At 35.8% G+C, this 20,815-nt stretch overlaps 1 protein-coding gene and 1 long non-coding RNA gene across 6 annotated transcripts in view; one reads left to right on the plus strand and one right to left on the minus strand.

The window, feature by feature from the left end:
• MGAT4C (MGAT4 family member C) overlaps positions 1-20,815 on the plus strand; it is a 340,168-nt gene that overhangs the window by 200,194 nt on the left and 119,159 nt on the right. The window contains exons 1-3 of one of the 4 annotated variants that reach the window (XR_007900218.1): positions 625-765; positions 10,282-10,390; positions 16,811-16,930. The exons of the other annotated variants lie outside the window; for them this stretch is intronic. The gene's annotated coding sequence lies outside the window, so the exon portion shown is untranslated. Of the gene's footprint in view, positions 1-624; positions 766-10,281; positions 10,391-16,810; positions 16,931-20,815 lie in introns of those variants that run through there. 4 annotated transcript variants of the gene reach the window in all.
• On the minus strand, positions 759-11,521 carry LOC127461881 (uncharacterized). 2 transcript variants are annotated; one of them, XR_007900219.1, is made up of 4 exons: positions 11,419-11,520; positions 7,731-7,808; positions 6,878-7,032; positions 759-6,376 (listed from the first exon to the last, which is right to left on the minus strand). It is a non-coding gene; the product is annotated as an uncharacterized LOC127461881 (long non-coding RNA). The 2 variants fall into 2 exon arrangements; XR_007900220.1 differs by lacking the exon at positions 7,731-7,808 and having other exon boundaries at positions 11,419-11,521.

A 20,815-nucleotide genomic window follows, 5' to 3' on the forward strand; every position in this document is an offset into this window, starting at 1 on the left:
ACACTACAATAGTGCAGTATTCTTGAATTTACACTGTTTTTCCAGCGTATGTCTTTATTAATCTCATGCCTTAAGAGAAGGCAATGCAAAATCATTTAAAAAGTGAGTTCTCCAGGTGCTGCATACATTAACCTTTCCTTTAATAACTCTTCTGTACAATATTTTGATGATTACTGTCATATAGTAAACAGATTATGAAAATGCAGTTACCTGAGGGTCTTGTTTAATAATTTAGACAAATTAGTTTTTAGAATTTACTTAATTGCTGCATTCAATAGCTAAGTCACAACAAGCACCTGGTCCCCAAAGCAGGAGCTTCTGTACAATCTCATTTTATGCAAGGGGAAAAAAAAAAAAAAAAAAAAAAAAAAAAAAAAAGAGAGAGAGAAAAAAATTAAAGGGAAAAAAAAAGGGAGACAAAAAGACAGAGGAAAAAAATGAGAAAGCCCCCACCTGTGTGTGTGTATCTAATGATCAGAGACACCTTTCAGTCGGCGGCCGGCAGTTTAGGGTTAAGGGCCGGTCCAGGTGAGGGAAGCCAATGAGCGCCCGCCCGGGGCTGTGCCTGACATCATCCCGCCGGGGAGCGCCCAGCTCGGCCGGGGCAGCGCCTGCCGCCGCCCAGCCCCGCCGTGATGGATGTTTACAGCTCCTCCGTGAAAGCCAATTATCTCTCTTTTGTATGAGGCCCAGGGATCTCTCAGGCTGCCTGTTCGCTCACGGCACTGCTGGATCGAGCTGAAGCAATTGTTTTCCCTGTGTCTGGTAAGAGTCTGGTCTGGTTTGCCTTCTCTTCAGAATAAAGGTGATGTGCCTAACCTGGGAGGGGAATTGTTTTCATAGTTCAGAGGTTTATATACCTATAATATGTAAGAAGCAGCTTTTTACTGTCAAAAAGGTGATCCTTTAGAAAGGGAATGGTTTTAAAGGAAAAATAAGTCTGTGTCTGGCAAACTCTACTTTACAATATGGAAATAAATAGCTTGCATGTTTATGCTGCTCTTCAGGTGAACTAAAGAGTTATTAGGCTGACAAGACCATCTCACAGAACCGTCATTTAATCCCTGTATTTTCTTTCCTTTTCCTTTAACACCTGTGTTTTTCCTTTGAAATCTAGCTTTTGTTGATGAACAAAGAAATGGGGAGATTTAAGAAGAGAAAATTTAATACTGTAACAACTTTAAAAAATGTCTGAAATACTTTTACAGATATAAATCAAAACCTGTGAATAATAATACCAAGATGTTAAAGTTCCCATTTCTGGAATTAGTTACAGTTACCTTGTTTCGCTAATTTCTGTGATTAAAGTGCTACGAAACTGAGTCAAAGATTCAAAGTGTTCAATATACAATATGCTGGTAGCAGAACACCCAACAGAGTTTTTTGTTTATTTGTATGTTTTTCCCACTTAGTTCTGCAGCTTGTCTTAAAAAATGTCTCATTCTAGAGAGGTAGGTATATGAGTATAGACATAGAGGCTGAAGAACAAGTGTTTATATCTTTTGCATTATTAGCAGCTTTGTGGTTTGCACAGAGAGGAGGGAGAGGGAAAGGATTCTGTCTATGTAACTTCCTAATTTTGTAACAGAATAAGTACATTTTAAAGCTTCTGAACCAATGTGGATTTAAGAGATTAGAAGTGACACTGACATTGACAAATCAGATGCAATAAAGAATTTAATTGACTGAAGGAGTTCAGGGGCTGCTGTATGAAGAATCCAATAACCAGTTTAACTAGTCAAGTAGTGTACCTAATAGGAAATAATAAATAGCAAGTTCCAGTTAATTTAAAAGCTTGATGACATTTACTTTATAGTGATTAGAATTCACTAGGCCACTTAAGAACTCTCTGTATTTATTTCAGTAATCCATGATTATACAATCCATGATTATACAATACAAAGTTTTGAATAATGACATATGCAGTGAGTATTACAAGTGCTTGTAAAATTGAGATATATTGTCATTCAATCCAGCTATGATTAGCTCTGCTCTAATCACTGTCAGAAGAGTAATAGTTATTTTCATCTCAAACACCACTTAAGACAGTAGGGCTTCTCAGCTGTATTACACTTCTCTTTACTAGTTCAGTCCTGTCTATACAGCTCTTGGTATTTACCATTGTTAATTCAGCTCTGGATATCAATGGGCCAAACAATCCCAAACTTCTTTTAAACAATATATTTATAATATGGATGGGGTTAGAAGAACACATTTTTTTAAAGTGAAGCATTTATTATGCTTTGTTACCTTTTTGCTAGCAAATTCCAGTTCAAAGGTGAGATGACCATGACCTGTAAAGAAGAGGAGTATTTAACATTTTACTACCTTACCCTTCTTGCTTAATCATTATTGAACTCAAGTTTATTTTATACTAACCTTGAAGCTATGCCTTCAATACTTTTTAATTAAAATAAAAAAGTGTTTTCACCTCTCCCTCAGTGTTACATACCTACACACTGCATAGGTCCATCTCATTTATCTGCTTTTTTACTAAGCTTTGTGTCACATCTCACACTATTTCTGTTCCTACTCAGTTTAGCCAAAATTCAAATATAAATAAATTACTGTTGTTTCTTCTAAAATACAGGATGATGCATATAATATAGATGTAACGCTCATTTGTTACATGCTCACAATGTTCTCATCTGAAGAATTCAAAGAGTGTTTTTAGTAAATGTGTCCCTTTACTTTAATGCATGTTGCTTTATTAGATAGTAATCAGGGACCTAAGCAAGCCAAGGAAACTTAATGATATGATAATCCAAACAGATAGCAATCAACTTCTTATAGGAAACGAGACCTTCTACTTCAGTTTTAACCTTTCAAAAGGAAAAAAATAATTTCTGGTAGACCATTTTACAGGGAAAATATGGGTGGGTTTTTTTCCTATTTTCAATCCGAAACTAAGTTTGAGAGAAAAATATAAAGAAAAACATATCTTTTTGCATAAACTAGTGTTGTGATCTATGTTTTTTTTTCTTTAAAATAATAAAGATAACTATGATAATGCTAGCACAAGGGCTGCATAGCAGGATTGACTATTGGTCTGGAAAAGAGTCTCTCTTGTCCTGTACTTGATCATACTCCGTAAAGTCCGTATTCCATCAATGATCCACCGTAGTAAAGGTAGAATTAGTGTGAGGTTACTTGATTGTATGCATAGGTCATTTCGTTTGTCTGATTTTCTATGAATGAGTCAACTTGTACACTTTCACAATAACATCAGGTAATAACGCTTACAATGAAGATTTGAGTCATTCCTCCTACGCAAGTTATTCAGTTTTCTTGTCAGATAATTTTGAGCAAAATGACAAAAGGATTTTTTCTTTTTTTTACAAAAATTCAATGCATTTAGTATTTCTTAAAGAAAAAAATAAATGTCAGCTAGACAGAAATATGACAATAACATCAATTGCTGAAAAAGTATCCATATCACCAGTAGTAAAAACTCAAACTAAAAATAATTCTTCTTCCTCTATAATTGGCAAAGAAATATTATCCTTAGAAAATACAAATTAAAGTAGTATTGTATCAGTGCATTTTCTTTTGTATCCAGCTTCAGGAAGTACAAGAGGCAGAGGAATTCTTTCATATTGGAAGCTTTGGTCCATGGGTCATGTTTTTGTTTTATCTAAGATAGATTACAAGGAGACTCCTCTCGGATCTTCCAAATTATAAAAACTGCCTTAAAACCTTGTGCTGCAACCATCCTCGTTGTTCATCACTGAGGTCCTTTACATGTTAGGGTGCCAGGTGAGACTCAAGAGTCTGTTTTGTTCCCTTAACTTTTCTCTCCTTATGTTCCATTACCCAAGCTGAAAAAAAAAAATATCCTTTTCACCAAGTACAGACAATGACAACTTTTTGTTTTCTGTTTCATTTTGAATCTTAAAGGAAGTCCAATGAATGTCCTGGAACCCTATAAAGATTGTACTAAAGGACGATCATGGTCAAGGACTTATAACTCAGATTTTGAGGTCTTTCTGAGACTTCAGTCTAGATCTTTTCCCTACGTATAGCATGGTGCTTTTTGTTTCCGTAATTGTGTATTTACACGCAGGAGTGTGACATTGGGAATGGGTAGAGTCGATCCTACATGGTTTAGTGAGGGTGATATCAGTTTTGGCCAACTTTAGCCCGGAGGGTTCCTCTTGTAATCTGTGGAGAGAAAGAGGTATCTCTGAAAAAGAATTCATCTCCTCATTAAGATATCTATTTTGGATAGATGAGCTGAATCGCTCTCTGGAGGGGGAAAATTCACTCCATACAGACAACCTCTTTGAATACTTTCAATTATATGTTGAACTTCCCGGTTTTTAAATATTGTCTAATTAAGATCTCTTATATTTCTGAGTATCAGTGAATCCCACAAGTAGTATAAATAATAAACAAACAATAATTATATTCATTATTTGCTGTACGCTTGAGTCAGTTATTATTTCTGCAATTGATGGAATCTGGACTTCATCTCTGCAGTGGCAAGGGTGTTGATGACAGCATTTGGTGCAAGACTTTGAGCTTCCACAGGTGTTTGCTGGCAGTCTGGTCCACTGGTATTTGCAGGAAATGTAAAAGTTTGGGAAATGCAGATCCATGCCTGACAACAGGAGGAAACATGTTCCATCTTTTACATTCAATCAAACATTGTCTCTCATGCTTAAGATTCTTCTTATTCCTCTCTATGACCATTTGTTTACTTGCTGTCAGAATCATTGGAGACTCTATCTATTGCTCATGTGCACTGCATATATTCAAAGTATTACAAATTGGCTAAATTTGTTCGATTTTTTTTTTCGTCCCTAAAAGACACAGCTATCACACATGGTTTTTTTCTCCTGACAGTCTTCAAGTCACTGCATTAACATTAGGAACTCCTCAGACATTCAGAGTAGTGAGCATGGACAAAGAAGTGTCGCTTGTCTAGTCTCATTCTCGGACAACAACATCAGGTGTCTAGCATCTATAACTTCAGAACAAATGGTCATTGTCCATAATGATAAACAGGATCATCCTTCCAGTTATCTGATCATACTTTTTGGATCAGCTTCTATGCAGGAGTATTTAAGCAATCTTCTAAACAGTGTGATAGTTTACTCTGCCCCAATGCATAAACCAGCCTGGATTGTGTAATTCAGTAGATCCTTCGTCAGGCTGGTGATTTTGGTTGAAATATTTTGTTGCACTTTAAAAATACAGGCATGTAAAATAGTAAGAATATATCAATAAAACTCACATCGTTCCTTATAAATCCAGACATGGAGGTGGGAATTACTGTTTACAATATATTGATATTTTGCTTATTAACTATCAGAATGAATCTCTTCATAAACTTTGGATTTTAGGATCTCGACTTTCTTAGAATGTTAACTGATTGAGAAGTGAAGGATTATAATGGATAAACAAAAGGTGGAAGTGTACTTTCAACAGAGAAAAATTAGAAAAAAATGTAAAATTTTCTCCTATCTCTGGCTTATAAATTTAAAAAATAAATATCGTGGTCAGAATTTCAAAGAGTAAGAAGATTTCCTGTTTCCTGAATGAAGCATAATCTAAATAATCTATTAAAATCTGTCATTATGGAATAATACTACATTATCACTTGCAAATGAGAAGTATGGCTTTCATAGTTGCCAAGCTGTACTTATCCACATTTGATGATCCCCATTAATTTTTAACAATTGTCCTGTCACCAGACTGGTGAGCTGTAGAAAATCCTGTGGAGATGTCACATTCCTTGATGATTGTAGTTAATGTTGCTGCCCCTCTGAATCAGCATGAAATGTAGACATTTTTATGACTGAATCTGCAATTTGGGATTTGATCATGCTATTTATAGTATTGTTAATGGTCTGTAGCACTGACAAGGGGTGTGTTGAAGTAATTCTCTAAGTCACCCTTGTTTTCAGTTGTAAAGGCAGAACAGGCATACATCTGGATTCTACATTTCAGTAACTGGACAGAAAATAACAGCACAAGGAGGTCATGACTTTCACTGCTGAAAGATTTTAATTGGTTTGTTCTTTTTTTTTTTTTTTAAGTCTGTGGATTTTTTTTTTAACAAATATTCTTTTTAAGAAAAAGGAGCAACTTATTTTGATCTAGCTTCTACAAAGCCAGTTGCAGTCACAAGGTGAAATGAAAGTAAACTTAGTGACATCTCAAGAAAATAAAGTTGAACTAAAAAACCAGCTGTACATGGGTTTTAAACTTACCGTGTTTACTATATTAGCAAAATGAAATTTTCACTTTTTATGAAAATAATTCAGAAATACTTCCTTACTTCTGAAAAAGAATGGTTTACTTCCAAGTCCTCATTTTGTTTCTAAACACAATTCCTAAAATGTGTAGTATCTGGTCTGTTTTAATTTTGAACCTGAAAGAAAGGTTACACACTACGAAAACCAATATCTGGCAAGAATTCTTCTCAAGGTAATAACATTAGAATACTTAGGAGATTGCCTGATTTTTATCCCTCTCTGAAAGTGTATCTGAATCTGATCATGCCCAATAGCTCCAAAATTATCAAGAACCGTATCTAATGCCAAAGTTCTCATTATTGCTGCTGTAGCCAATGTGTAAAGAAGAGTAGGAATTATAGTATCTTGCTTCATTATTTCATCTTAAAATTCTCATAGAACCATGGGGAGGGGAAAAAACAACAGCAACAGCCAAGTATATGAATGATCCCTGGAAACAGTGCTTGATTTCCTATGGGTTTGTGTCCCTTAATTAATTAACCACTTTAGTGATTTATACTAAGATTTCTTTTTGTCTTTCCATATGCTTGTTAAAATTAAGCCATCCTTCTCCCTACAGGACTAGCAAGTACTGGCTTGTGCCAACTCATTAGAATGAAGCACTATCACTAGCATACCGGGGGAACTGTGTTTTCTCACTTCCTCTCAGCATCCTCCAGCACAGAGCACAGGAAGTAAGAGATGGCTATACTCTGAGCTGCTTTAATTGGCACTAGAGAATTGTCCTCTAGATGTCTAAATTTGGTGTCCGCTACTATATTCAAAAGTTGTTCTGTGGGGAAGATTACATCTGTTTTTACAAGAAAACAGGGCAGTTGTGTTTAAATGTATGTAAACGAGTACTGTATCACTAAAGCTGTGAGAACTTTCATTTACTGAGGAAATCCCTGGAAAATGGATGTGTCCTCTTCCATAGGGGTGCTGGAAAGCAGTTGGAAATTTGCAAGTTTTAGAAGAGCAGTATAGAATGAACCACAGAAGTATTACATTTTATGGACACTGTATTATGAGGACACAATCTGTAAAATATGTCCAGAAATATGCTAAGCATTTAATCTGTATGCTATTATACCTTTTGAGGTTTTACAGTTAGTCTCTCTTATATACTAATTTAGCTTGCATGACTATGATTTAGTAAGACATTGAAGTAAGGTCTCTATCAAATCCTTTTTTATAGGTTCTTGGAAGTAGTAGTAATACATTGAAATCTTTCCAGAACAAGTAAAACTTCTAAAGGCTGTAGTTATCTAAAAAGGTTAATTTCTTTTTTTTGGTGTAGCCAAAAATTTCTAAAATGTAAATGTTTCATTCCCAGTTGGGTAATTGATTCTCCCTGGTATCTGACAGAGACCTTTAGGTTGTTTCCTAATTAGAAGTACAGAAGAGAATAAGCAGACCCAAATCCTCATAGGGCTTGTTAACATCCTTCCTGTGACAGACAGAGAGAGGAGGTATCTCTTTCTTGCACACCTGCAGTGAATTCCCTCTTGGGCCTCACAGTGTTCCACACTGGCACTACAGTAGGCTCTGAACTCCAGGAGAGCTACACTAAAAGAAATGGTTACACTGGCTTTGCTAAGAGTTTCAGAAATTCGGGAGTCACAAAGGACTGTGATAGACAGTTATAATATCATTTATATGAACAACCATACTTAATAATACAGATAATAGGAGATAATTGACTAGGTTGCACCTGCTTCATGCCTTCAGATACATTCAGAGACTAGAAATCCATGCATTTCTACTGGAATCACTCTTCCTTTCAGGACAGCCTTGCTCATTTTCACTTATTTGTTTGCATTAGAAAGCTTACTTTTAATGCGCTTTTTTGGTTTGTTTTGTTTTTTTTTTTATTGGTGGGGTGTTTGTTAGGAGTTTTTTGTTTTTGTTTTTTTTTTTCATTAAGTGTTCCAATAATTAATTGTTTGGAGTTTTTTTCTCTTGGTCACATGTAGTATGCTGCATAGTACATCCTGGGGACCATACTGCATTTGAAGTAAAAGCTTTAACGCAACTCTCTTCCTGTATTTAAACAAGATGACAGGAATCTTGAAATTGAACTGCGTATCAAACACTTGAGTTCTAGGCAGTCTTCAGTCTAAAGGAGTTCAACCCTCTATTGTTGTATTTACAGGATCATATCACAGACAGTGGCACAGGGCTCTTCTCACCCAGCCAGTGGAATCTGAGACACTGTGCAACCATAGTAATACATGAATAGAGGTGTGCTGGTTATATAGGAAATCAAGTAGCATTATAGTTGTTTGAATTGTCTGAATGACAAATGCTGCATTATTTTTGGATTTTATTCAGGGAGTGTTTAGTATAAAACATGCAGACAATCCAGAGCTGGTTGCAGAACCAGGGCAACACATTCCAAAGAACATACTGCATAGAAGATTCATTCCCTGGTGCACACCATAGGCTTTGTGTGTACATTATGGCCATGATCTCTTTTCACTTTGGGATGAAAACCCTAGACCTCTGCATCACTCATTACCCACTGAAGGAAAGATCATGTGCCACACTGCGCACTCCAATGGCTATTCAGATCTGGATGACTGGGGACTGATGCAAAGCACAGACTACCCCACAGCTAGATGTGGTATTGTTTGTGGACAGTCTGATGTGGTTCTGTGCTCAGCACATGAACTTCCTTAACGATCACTCAAAGACACTTACAGATAAGTCATATAACATAGGCAATCATCATTGCTTACTAATCACCTGTATTTTTTGTAGTCTAGTACTGAAACTTACTGACTAAAATAAACAGCCTAATTTTGACCTTCTGCACTATGAGAAATGTTACTCAGAGAACATATTAATCTTCCTCATTCTTTCAATATTTTGATGTCAGTTTTAAAGTCTTTGCTTAAATCATAAAAAGATAGTTTTAGTAGTTTATTTGGTGGCAAGTTCTCCCACACTGTTCTGTCTTCCTTACCTGTACGTCTACTTTACCACTCTTTAGATCTTAAAATCAATGAATAAAGTTATTCTATGAAGGACAGAATAAATTAAGAGAGTTTGAAGATATTTGATGTGGTGTCTTTCCCTTAATAAAGATTTATGATTACACTACTCATCTGCAGACTGGGGTAGGGACAAACTTTTGGCACACGGGAAAGACCATTAGTTCTCATACATTTCCTTAAGCAATTATTGTTAGAGAAAAACCTTTAAGTTCTAGCTAAATGTAAAGATGTCCTAAAACATATTTGTCTCTTTGGAAAGAAATTGGTTGGTGATATACTAATAGGAATGCTTTCTAAAGTGTTTATATTTCTGTGTAGTCAGGTTTTTGGGTACAAACAGATTTGTGCTGGGTTATGAGGCAAAAAAAAGAATCTCTCTTTTTGCTTCACCTGACTTCACCTTTTTTTAAGGTATGGACTATGAAAAGCAACATCCTCTTTCTGCAATATGAAACCACTTTTGTTCTCAGACTAATGTTTATCTGGCCAATGCCAGTGTATGCATTTCCTTAATATCTCTATCCTTGTATTTCTATGGCCAAAATTTGTCAGCCTAGAATTTCAGATTTTTGAGAGTTATAGAGGTCAACTTGACTTTTTTAACTCCCTGTTGATTTCCTGTACCCATTTTGTATTGACCAAAAGTCAATTCCAGCCTAAATTGCCAATTGTATTCTGCATAAAAAGAATTGTGATCAGCAGGTTGAGGGAGGTGATTTTCCCCCTCCATTGTGCTCTTGTGAGACTCCCACCTGGAGTACTAAATCCAGCTTTGGTGTCCCCAGAAGAAGAGAAGACATGGGCCTGTTAGAGTGGGTCCAGAGAAGGGCCATGAAGGTGATCAAAGGGCTGGAGTACCTCTTCTATGAAGAGAGGCTGGGAGAGCTGGGGTTGTTCAGCTTGAAGAAAAGAAAGCTCAGTGCTTCTTTCGTGGCCTGGGTTTCCATGTGTCTAGATTTCATTGGGAAATGCATCCATATGCAGCCTGAAAGCGTGATGTGACTTATTACTTACACTGACCAATTGAATCAATAATATTTTAGATTTGCTGATACACAACTGAACATTATTCTCATGATCAACAACCACTCAGAGCCAAGAAACCTGAAAAACATTTGTTTCATTCAGTACTTGTGCTTTGAGCAGCGCTGGGTAAGCCAAACCTTTGTCTTGCACAATGACTGACTGCAAATCACTCACATCAACTCTTCTTAAATTTATGGTTTGCCTACCCTTTTCTCATTTTCTTCATTTTCTAAAACCTCACTTCTTTTGTAATAAAACCAATCCATTAAAATGCAGAAAACACTAAAAAGAATCCATTAAAATGCAGAAAACACTAAAAAAGTAAACAACAATGGTAAGTATCATTTACTTTCTTAAAACCAACTCAATTTAAATATTAATGAGACTCTAACAGCAAATAGAAAATTGTATGTTTTATAATATAGAGATATTATGAATATGAGGTCTTGGAAAAACTTGCTTGAAAGAACTTGTTAAAAGAAAAAGAAAGTTGATGCTGTTACTGCTACTTTTTTTTTTTTCATTCTGATTTGATTTGGTGATTAGTGAGGTAATTCAGGCCGAAATTACCTCAGGAGATTTGTTTATGTTGCTTTCCAGTTTAGTGCCAGGTTGCAGAGGTGACAACTCTTTGGTGGCCCAATAAGGACCAACTTTAGTAATATGGATATGTATTTCTTTAACACTGCACTATCTACTTTTACAGCCTCAAGATTTGATAGGATTTATAAGGTATTAGATGAAATCTAAATTTCCAATTTCATCACAAGTATCATTACAATATAGCTTCAGGTTTACAAAAATAATTTGGTCATCTGAAAATACTGCCTATATAATACCAATTTTTGTGCTAATGTGAATTTCCGACTGTGTAAAGCAGAAGTGTAGGTAAATTCAATTTAACATGCCCAGAGGCACAAGCTTATATACTCCTTTCAGAAACTAATCAGTTATTCATTCATGAATCTCATTTTCTTCAGTCGTATCTACATACTTTACACTTCAACCTTACACTGTCTTTACTTCCAAAATTCAGTATTCAGCTATGAACAGTGAAAAAGGTCTGATTGATATCCAAGATATCCCAAATAAGCTATTTGTAGTTCACTTCCTCCCTCAAAGAGAAGCTGTTTTCCAGAGAGAACAAGTATTACTTGTCTTCTTTTCTATGACAAATGCTCACTCTCTTCCACACCTAATAATTTTTGAACTTTTTACCAGGTTTAACAGAGAAAGCCAAAGTTTAGATAAGAACATCCCAAGATCTGTGAAAACTAATTGCGGAATGCAAAGATTCTGAAAGAAAGGCAGAAAAACCTCGTTGTGTATTGACTGGCAGAACAGGGTGCACAACTAGCACGTGCAAACTGGCTGGTGAGGTGATATGCCTAAGGCTTCCATCTACCTCAATGATGTCACAAATGTCCGCTTATGTAGAGGTGACTTAGCAAAGAAAAGATACACATCTATAGGAAAGATTTTCATCAGTTCAGTGCCAAGAACAAATTTTTCCTGCTAAACATTCTTGCCAGTCTGTGATTATTCTAAGAATATTTCTTCTCACTTGCATTTCTTGACCAATGTTTTAATGCTTCTCTTTCCTTCCTCCTCTTTATTCCCTCAGTCCTAACTTTGCCCTTTACCATTTTATCTACTACTTAGTCATATTTGTTCTTGTTCCTTCTCTCCTGGTGATGACATATTCAATTTTTCTATTGATTGTCAGCTTGCAGCATGTGGACCACAGGTTCAGAGATGTCAGAAAATGGTATGTGAGATGCTGAGATTTTTTTTAATCAGACACATTTACACACAGATTCAAGTAAAGAAGCAAACCAGAGAAGGTCTCACAAGGTAGTTGCCAGTGTGCATTGTATGCAGTTTTTAATTTTTTTTTATCCTTGTAGAATTCTCTTTGAGGATCCCATTTGACCTGGAGTTACAGACACTATTTTTTTAATCTCATGCTAGCACAGTTTTTCAGTGCACTAAACAAATAGTCTACTCTCACACTGTTGCAATCTAGAGTGTTCTAGATGAGTTTCTAACATTCCCTCTACATTCTATCTACCAAAGAATATGTAATATGAGACATGTATTGACTGGCAGAACAGGGTGCCTTTGGAACACCTTCCAAAGTTTTAAACTTATAGGGCCTATGTTTTAATATTTGGATTGAAATTTTTTAATGATATCGGCTCCATCTGATTTTTAAATTATTTTTTATTTTAGTATTTCAGTTACTTTGTGATGTTTACAGGCTAGGAGAAATCAGGTGTGTCTATGTAGTACTGTCTGTACTATGCTATAAGCTAAGCAAAAGCTGTGTGTCTTTCTTGGTGCTGGGTAGTAATTTCTGTCGTAAGGTAGTTACAATAGTCAAGACATAACCATCCCACCATGGTCATATAATTTTTAATTGATTAAATAAGGTGGAAATTTTTCTTTCTTAAACTTTAACCTTTGTATTGCAACTAGTAGTATACAGCTACCTTGATTTGATAACAGAATTATAAACTCATCTCTAATTCACTAGGGATTGAAAAACCTATTTCAGGAAAGCTCAAACCTCTCAAAATTCATTGCTATCACATTTCACAATTGGACCGAATTCTAAGACATTTGTAACACACTGTAAATAGTGAAGGGAAATCTGGTCTCCTGCACTCCAGAGTGACTCTTAAAAGTAATGAAGCTGAAAATTTTGTGAGCAAGAGTGCAATTTTTCCAACTGTCCTGGTGAATATGAACTTTTTTCTCTTGAAGGTTTAAGTACTGAGATATGACTAAAATGTGTACGAAGAAACACATTTCCATTTTTTAAAGATAATATAGAACTGAGTTCTTTTCTGACTCCTGAATATTAGATTCATTATGTCAGCTAAATGAAAGCAGAATATGTATTCAATCAGTGTTGAAATATAAATAAGAGGCTATAAACTCTCTTTATTTGAGAGGGTAGATTTCATCCTCATCTCAGCACAAGACAAAAATAAAACAGAACTTAGCAGTTGAAGTCAAATTCTGCTTCCATTGGAAATGAACTTCAGCACAGGATTTTTTTTTTCTGTATAAGGCACTTTTTTGTATACAGAGAAATTCAAGAACATCTTTCTCTGACCTTTTCCACAGATTAAATGCAGTGAAATAAATTGTGGTATACAGGATATTGACTGCAAGTTTAAATTCTTGAATCAACTAATTTTCCATTTAGTAGTATGAAAGTATGCTTTCTGACTGAAGTTGCAACTAGTGTATTTTTGTTATATTTCTCACTGAGTGCTGCAAGTGTTTTTGAGATTAATAATTAAATTTTTATGAGCTGGAGGATATCCTAGTACAAATATTATAAATTATGTAGATGATAAGGACATTCTTTTAAGGAACTTTTAATTTAGAGTGTCCTTTTGCAATAAAATTAATTTTAAATATATCAGTTGGAGGTTTTCATTGAATGAGAAATATAGAAATAATTGCCTATACTGCTCATGTAGCTAGTATCTCATTAGCTACCATATTTCTGTTGACTTAAACTAAATTTAGGAGTTGGGCTGTTCAGTTTGGCATTATCTATGAAGTTATTTAATCTACAATTGAGTTTGAGTGTAGGAATCCTTTATGTTCTTCTTTTCCTTTGCTGAGTGTGGATCACTTCAGTATCTGTTTTGGTTTCCATATATTCTTACTGTCAGATACAGTATACAAGAAAAAAAAAAGAATGCCTCAGAAGTGCTTAATGAGATTGCATGGTCTTTCACCATCTACACATACGTATAGAAGAAGAGTTTCCTTCTGTCTAAATAAAAATAATCTTAAAATAGACTTGTTGTTCTGCTACTAGGTAAAAAAAGGACATTAACTGTTTTGGAAACATGGACATATTTGTCTAATATCTGACAAACAGCAGAGAGCAAATTTCTGGTATGGACACTTGATCCTGTGCAGAACTGACATTTCAGACAGTAATGTCTTCTGTAACATCACTTTTTTCTTCTTCTAAAACATAAATATATAACTGGAGAATAAAAATAGCACAGTAATTAATACTGAAAAGAACTACATAAAATAAAAAATATTCTTAATAGTTTGAAAACAAACAGTTATGTCTTTAATGAATCCATTAACTCTAGAATGCACATCAAAAAGTCTTACTTTTTTTTCTCCTAAAAAAATCATTCAAGGTATGAATGTGTCTGTGACCTGTTGTAATAAAAGCACATCCGATATTGTTGGAAGAAAGGACATCTTGGATCAGAATATGATTGGCTTTTGCCTTAAAAATGTCTGTTGATGTGTTTCTAAATCTTATAACAGAAGAAAACTTTTAATTCAATGGGTCAGCAGAGATCTCAATTTTCCCACCTCACTATTCTCTGTAGGAATTGCATTAATTAAGACTTCGGAAGGGGTGAGAAAGGAAGAAGAAATCTTCACTCTGTCTTTTGAGATGGAAAAATGACAGTTATTTATACTGAGAATTTTGGAAAATGGTTTTCTGAGTGGTGTGTTTACAGAACAGTCTTTGTACTAAAATGTTATGGTAATGTACTGTTTTCTAAGAATTAAAGCAATTATGTCTTTCATGGGTCCCAACACCAACTTCCAGTAGTGATGGTCTCACTCAGGACAGCTTGAGTTTCCATTCTAGTCTTTATTAGTCCGATAATCAGTTCCGTCATTTGGTAGCTGAGTGAACTTGATGTGTGTCCTATCCTGGACTGGGTTTCTTTATATACAAAGTGGAGATAATATCCTTGATTTATGTGCATGTTTCAAGGACTAAATAAATATCTGATTAATATCCTGAGAGATATAAAAGAAAGTTCTGTGTAGTACTCTTTGGCCATATTACATCATAAAATAGGGAATTAAGAACAAAAGTCTGTCTCCAAAATTCTAGCTAAATTACTTTTGATTACTTACTTTCCTGAATGTCCAGAATGTTGGTAATTTTCTGCAGGACACACCAAGTCCAGATTTTCAAACTTTGATTTCAGTTGGGGGTCATTTATGAATTTAAGATTTACTTTAATCTCACACTTTGTAGCAAATATATTATGAGGTGATTTTCTTTCTCCATATAAAAACACAAAATAAAAACCCCAACAAAAATAAATGGTGGAAATAAGATTTGGATGACCACCTTAGTGCAAAAACTTAAATAGACCATATTTTAAATGAGTACTTCGAAAATCAGAGAGATTATATTTGTTTTGAACTGATCTGGCTTGTTGCTTGGAAATGTGTGAGGGGACTGCACCAGTGTATGTGCTACTGGAGTACTCAGTGGTAAAAGAGTTCTGATGAAAGCCTTGTGCAACTAATGTAGAGGTAATATAGTGGGAAATTCTCTTTATTCTAAACAGATCAGTCAGAGATATCAGAGGGAGCACTAATTCTTCAGGAAAAAGTAGAAACCCATGCTTTTAGTCCTTGTTTTCATCAACATTTCTTTGTCTTTTGTGACTTTGAAGGTCATCTGTGACCTCTGAGTTCTTACCCAAGACCTCCAGAGATCACAAAGTGAAGAATGACTTCTTGCATTTTCATAATATTAAGACAGCAGAGCTCCACCTAAGTGTGATTGCTGTCTTGACTAGCAGACCATGTTGCTATCTTATTATTACCAGAAAACCTCACTCATTCAGACTAATGACTGAGAAACCCATTGCAAGTTACTGAAATATGCAAGCTGGTCAAGTAAACAAGGCTAACCCTCTTTTGCTGCTTTCTCCCTCATCCCCATGCCCCCACCCAAACGCACTTCATTCATTGATCTGTAACAAATGGTTTTAAGCTCATTTTCTAAACTTCAGAAAATGGAATGAGATTGCAGCAGACTGACAATGATTTAAAAAAAACTTAAGAAGGAAAGAAACATTGTAAAGAGGATGAGTACATGTGCATGAGACTGTGAGAATATTTGTTATGAACAGTGCAGCAGGCTCGCACACATCATTAAAAATTACAGCACAGGCTTGTAGCTGTAAAATTTGCACTGCTCTACTGTTATAATTTATTTCTTGTTTTGTGATAGTGCCCAGGAGTCCAGTGATAGACTCCAAATGAGCTTCAATCTCTGTTACGCAGAACAAAGAAAGACTCTCTGTCCTCATTTATCTCATTATGAATTGACTAACAGCTTTCTACATTCTTATAAAACTTTTAATGTAAAAGTGATTTTAATTATTTCTGATTATTAGAGTATGATGGTAAGTTAGGAATGAAACACTTTGTTAGAATTAATGACAATTAACTGTCACTGTCTTGCAAAACCTCATGGGAACTGGAAACCAGATGTTTTTCAATACTAATTAGAAATGAATCTTTCTTTCCAATTTCAAAATAAGCCACAGATTTTTTTGTCAATAGCTCATTTAGAACAGAATTGAAAAGAGAGATTTGACAGTCCTCTCATTATTGCATGATGGTTCATCCTATACTCCAGCACTTAAAAAAACCAAAACAATAAAACCAGGTAAAGCTGCAGAGAATATAGCAAACTAACTCCAACATTTTTATTTAACATACTTTTTTTTTCCACAGAGCTAGAAGAGGTGGACTCCTTCCCAGCTCCAAGAAAATAGTGTCTCCAACTACCTTGAGTTCTTTCCATCATTCATTTGTTTTGCATGCAAACAGAATGTTACTCATAAACCTCCCTCAAAACAACCTCTTGTGAGAAGCTGTGGTGTTTTATTTTGGTATTTTTTTGCTAACCCTTTTCCATGCCATGCCAGGGAAAAGGTTTCCTGGGTCAAGAAAATCATTCTCACTATAGACTCAAATGGTTCACTGTTCTGTGGCTGCTGTTTCCACAGATTCTGGGTTAACTTACAGAAACTAGGAGCTGTTACCAACATTGTTGTCTGCCAGCCAAATTAAGAAACATGGAGCTCCATCCTTCACTCTTGTAAGAAAATGGTCTTGAGTTGAGTACTAAAATATCTGATCTTGTTGAATGAATCTTCTCTAAATATTGTTACATATTTTCCTACCAATAGTTTTATCTTCATATGAAAGAATTTACAGCAGCATCCTTAAAAGCCCTGGAGTGATTTTTACCTGTTAAAAATAAAGATAATTATTTATTAAGATGCACTTGATCTTTGTCTGGCTAAAGGAAATCTTGCCAACAATGGCAACATTATTTTGTTATATTGTCAAATATTTGCTACTACTTCATGTCCATTATCCATTAAGCCCTGACTCCTGTAGATACACGTTTAAATATCCACTAATAATATGTGGATATCTATACATATACTTTACTTTTCCCTTACACCTGACAACTACCTAGTTTTAATAACATCACAAGAAATAAGAGCCATGCTCACCTTTTAATGAACAAAATAACAGAAAATGCAGTCATAAAAATTTCAGTTTTTACTAGACTCAGATAATGGTATAGATTGCTCGTTGAAGGGAAGATCACTTGCAGCTTGCCAGCTGAGTTTTGAATATCTGAATGGATGGAGACTCCAGAATCTCTATGGGCAACCTCTCCAAGTGTTTGATCACCCTCATGATATTTTTTCCTGTTATCTAGTTGGCATTCCTCATTTTCACAGAATCACAGAATGGTTTGGATTGGAAAGGACCTTAAATATCACCTAGGTCCAACCTACCTGCCATGGTATACCTTCCACTACAACAGCTTGCTCAAAACCCTGTCCAACTTGGCCTGGAACACCTCCAGGGATGGGGCATCCACAACATCTCTGAACAACCTGTTCCAGTGCCTCACCACCCTCACAGGAAAGAATTTCTTCCTCATGTCTGACCTAAACCTACTCTTTCAGTTTGAAGCTATTCCCCTTGTCCTGTCACTACACGCTCTTCTAAATAGTCTCTCTCCATCTTTCTTGCAGTCTTCCTTCAGGTATTGGAAGGCCTCAGTTGGTCACCCAGGAGCCTTCTCTTTTCCAGGCTGAACAATCTCAATTTTCCTAGCCTTTCCTTGTAGAGAAGTGCTCCATCCATCTAATCATCTTGGTGTCCTTCCTCTGTGTTTATTCTAACATGTCGGTTTCGGGTGCTGTGGACCCCAGAGCTGGATGCAACACTCCAGGTGGGGTCTCACCAGAGCAAAGGGGCAGAATCACGTCCCTCAACCTGCTGTCCACACTGCTTTTGATGCAGCCCTGGATATGGTTGGGTTTCTGGTCTGTGAGTGCAAATTGCCAGCTCATGTCCAGGCTGTCATCCACCAGTACACCCTAGTCCTTCCCAGCAGGGCTGCTCTGGATCTGTTCACCCCCTTGTCTGTACTGGTACCAGTGGTTGCCATGACCCAGTGTAGCACCTTGCACTTGGTCTTGTTAAACTGCATGAGATTCCCATGGGCCCACTTCTCGAGCTTGTCCAGGTCCCTGTGGGTGCCAGTGCATCCTTCAGGTGTGTTAACTGCCCCACTCAATTTGGTGTCATTTGCAAATTTGCTGAGGGTGCATTCAATCCCTTCCCATGTGTCATAAATGGAGATAATAAATAACATTGGTCCCAACTGTGACTCTGCACTATTAACCACTATCCTCTGGATGTGACCGTTCAACCAATTCCTTATCCACTGAACAGTCCATCCATTGAATCCCTGTCTCAACAATTTAGAAAGAAGGATGTTTTGTCAAAGGCTTTACAGAAGTTCAGATAAATGATATCTATAGCCCTTTCCTTGTTCACTGATATAGTCACTCCATGATAGAATAATGTTTCCAGCTTCCTTTCCATTGTATGCTTCTCAGAAATGTCTGACTTTTTCATCTGATCAGGTAACATAAAGCCTTCCCTGAAATTTCCCTTCTTTAGGCTGACCAGTTGCATCTCTCAACCTTGCATTCCAGGTGTTCCAGTCTGCTCACCATTTCAGTTACCTTTGTCTGGACTCACTCTGTGAGCCGCAAAGTGAACACAGACTTCCAGACAAGCTCTCATAAGTGCCAAAGAGAGAGAAAGGTCCACCTCCCTGAACCTGCTGATGGGGTGCTTGCCAAAGGTGCCTAGGTTGCAGGGAGCCACCTTCTTTTCTGCCATGCTCCCTAGTGTCTCATGTTCTGTTTACTGTCCAGCTGCTTTTTTTCTGTAAAGTGTCACTCAGCAGCTTTCTAGATAAGCGAATGGCCAGATAAGTGCATGTATATCTATATATATTTGTGGGTTTGTGTACATTTTTACAGAAGGGTAAAGATAAAAAAGTTCTTTTATTCTGGGAAACTGTTTCATTAAATCTGGATATGATGTTCTCCAAGCAGAAGCGTCACAGATTCCAAATGATATCAACAACTTGAACCTCACTTTGTATGTGATTAATTTTTTCTAACTTATAATTCAGCTTTCTCCAAAGCACAAGAATCCAATTTAAATATCAAGGGGTTTGTTTTTTTTTTTCCTTTTTAGGTAAATGAAGAATTTAATCTATGTAAAAGACATTTAAAAGGGAATAATCATACAAAATTTTCAGGCTGAAAATATATGCATTTACCTTGAAGAAAAGTTTCCGCTCCTGGATGTTCATTAAACTGAAATGAATATTTTTTTCTCTATAAGTTCTTCCTTTGGTGTGTGCACATCTACACATATACCAACAAACAGGTAAACATAACCCTATAAGCAAGAATCAGCTATTCATAAAGCAACTCTCATACTTCTGTAAATGTGCAAGTATACATATATTCAATAAATGTGTAAATATGAATACATATATTACATGTAAATTTTATCTTTGTTTAACAAAAAATCTCCTGCAGTATTCAAGAAATAGTAGTTCTTCACAAGGAGTCAATGAAATTTTATCCACTTTCCTAAGTACATTAGAAATTCAGAGAAATAGGTTATGTATTTTTTAAAATTTGTTTCATCCCCAGTTAGTAACCTTTGTACTCAATTTCCTTTGTTGGTTGAATATTGTCTTATTAATCCATTATGTTAGAAGCATAATTCCTTCCTAGTTCCTGAGCAAATTATTCGCAAAGAGAATAAATTAAAATGTTTCTGGGGGAACAGTTTGCTTTATAAGCAACCTAGATACCTAATGTATTAGACCTAATTAATAAGGCTATCTGAAGCATAAAAACTTTATGTTATGTTGTTAGATATGCTTTTGTTTCTTCAGGGGTACTTAGTAACAGAGGTGATGGTGTCCTTTAACCTCAGTGACTGTATTCACCATACAAACACTCCCAAGAGAGAAAATAATCTCTTCCATAGTCTAATACCTTCTCCCCACTTCACACATAAATTAAGGAAAGAAAATCGAAGTAGAGGGGCTGGGAAGACAATCTCAGATACAGGTCTAATTTCCAGTGATGTCTCTTGCTACAAATGTAGCAAGAGCAATTATCGTGATCCTTTTCACTTCATCTCTCTCTCACAACTGCTGAGAGTATGTCTGCTTGGTCCAAGCTTTGTTAGAGATAATTCTAAGGCTACAAGATGTCAAAAAGAGATGGATAAAGTGGCATGATGATTTATGGTTAGTGCTTACATAAAAAATCTTATCAAGAAAGAAAGATTATTTTAATAAGATCCATTTCCCTGACACCATCAGGAATT

The sequence above is a fragment of the Manacus candei genome, unplaced genomic scaffold (genome assembly GCF_025592945.1).
Source record: "Manacus candei isolate 608988 ecotype Guabito, Panama unplaced genomic scaffold, ASM2559294v1 h1tg000114l, whole genome shotgun sequence".
In the NCBI taxonomy this organism is placed as follows: domain Eukaryota; kingdom Metazoa; phylum Chordata; class Aves; order Passeriformes; family Pipridae; genus Manacus; species Manacus candei.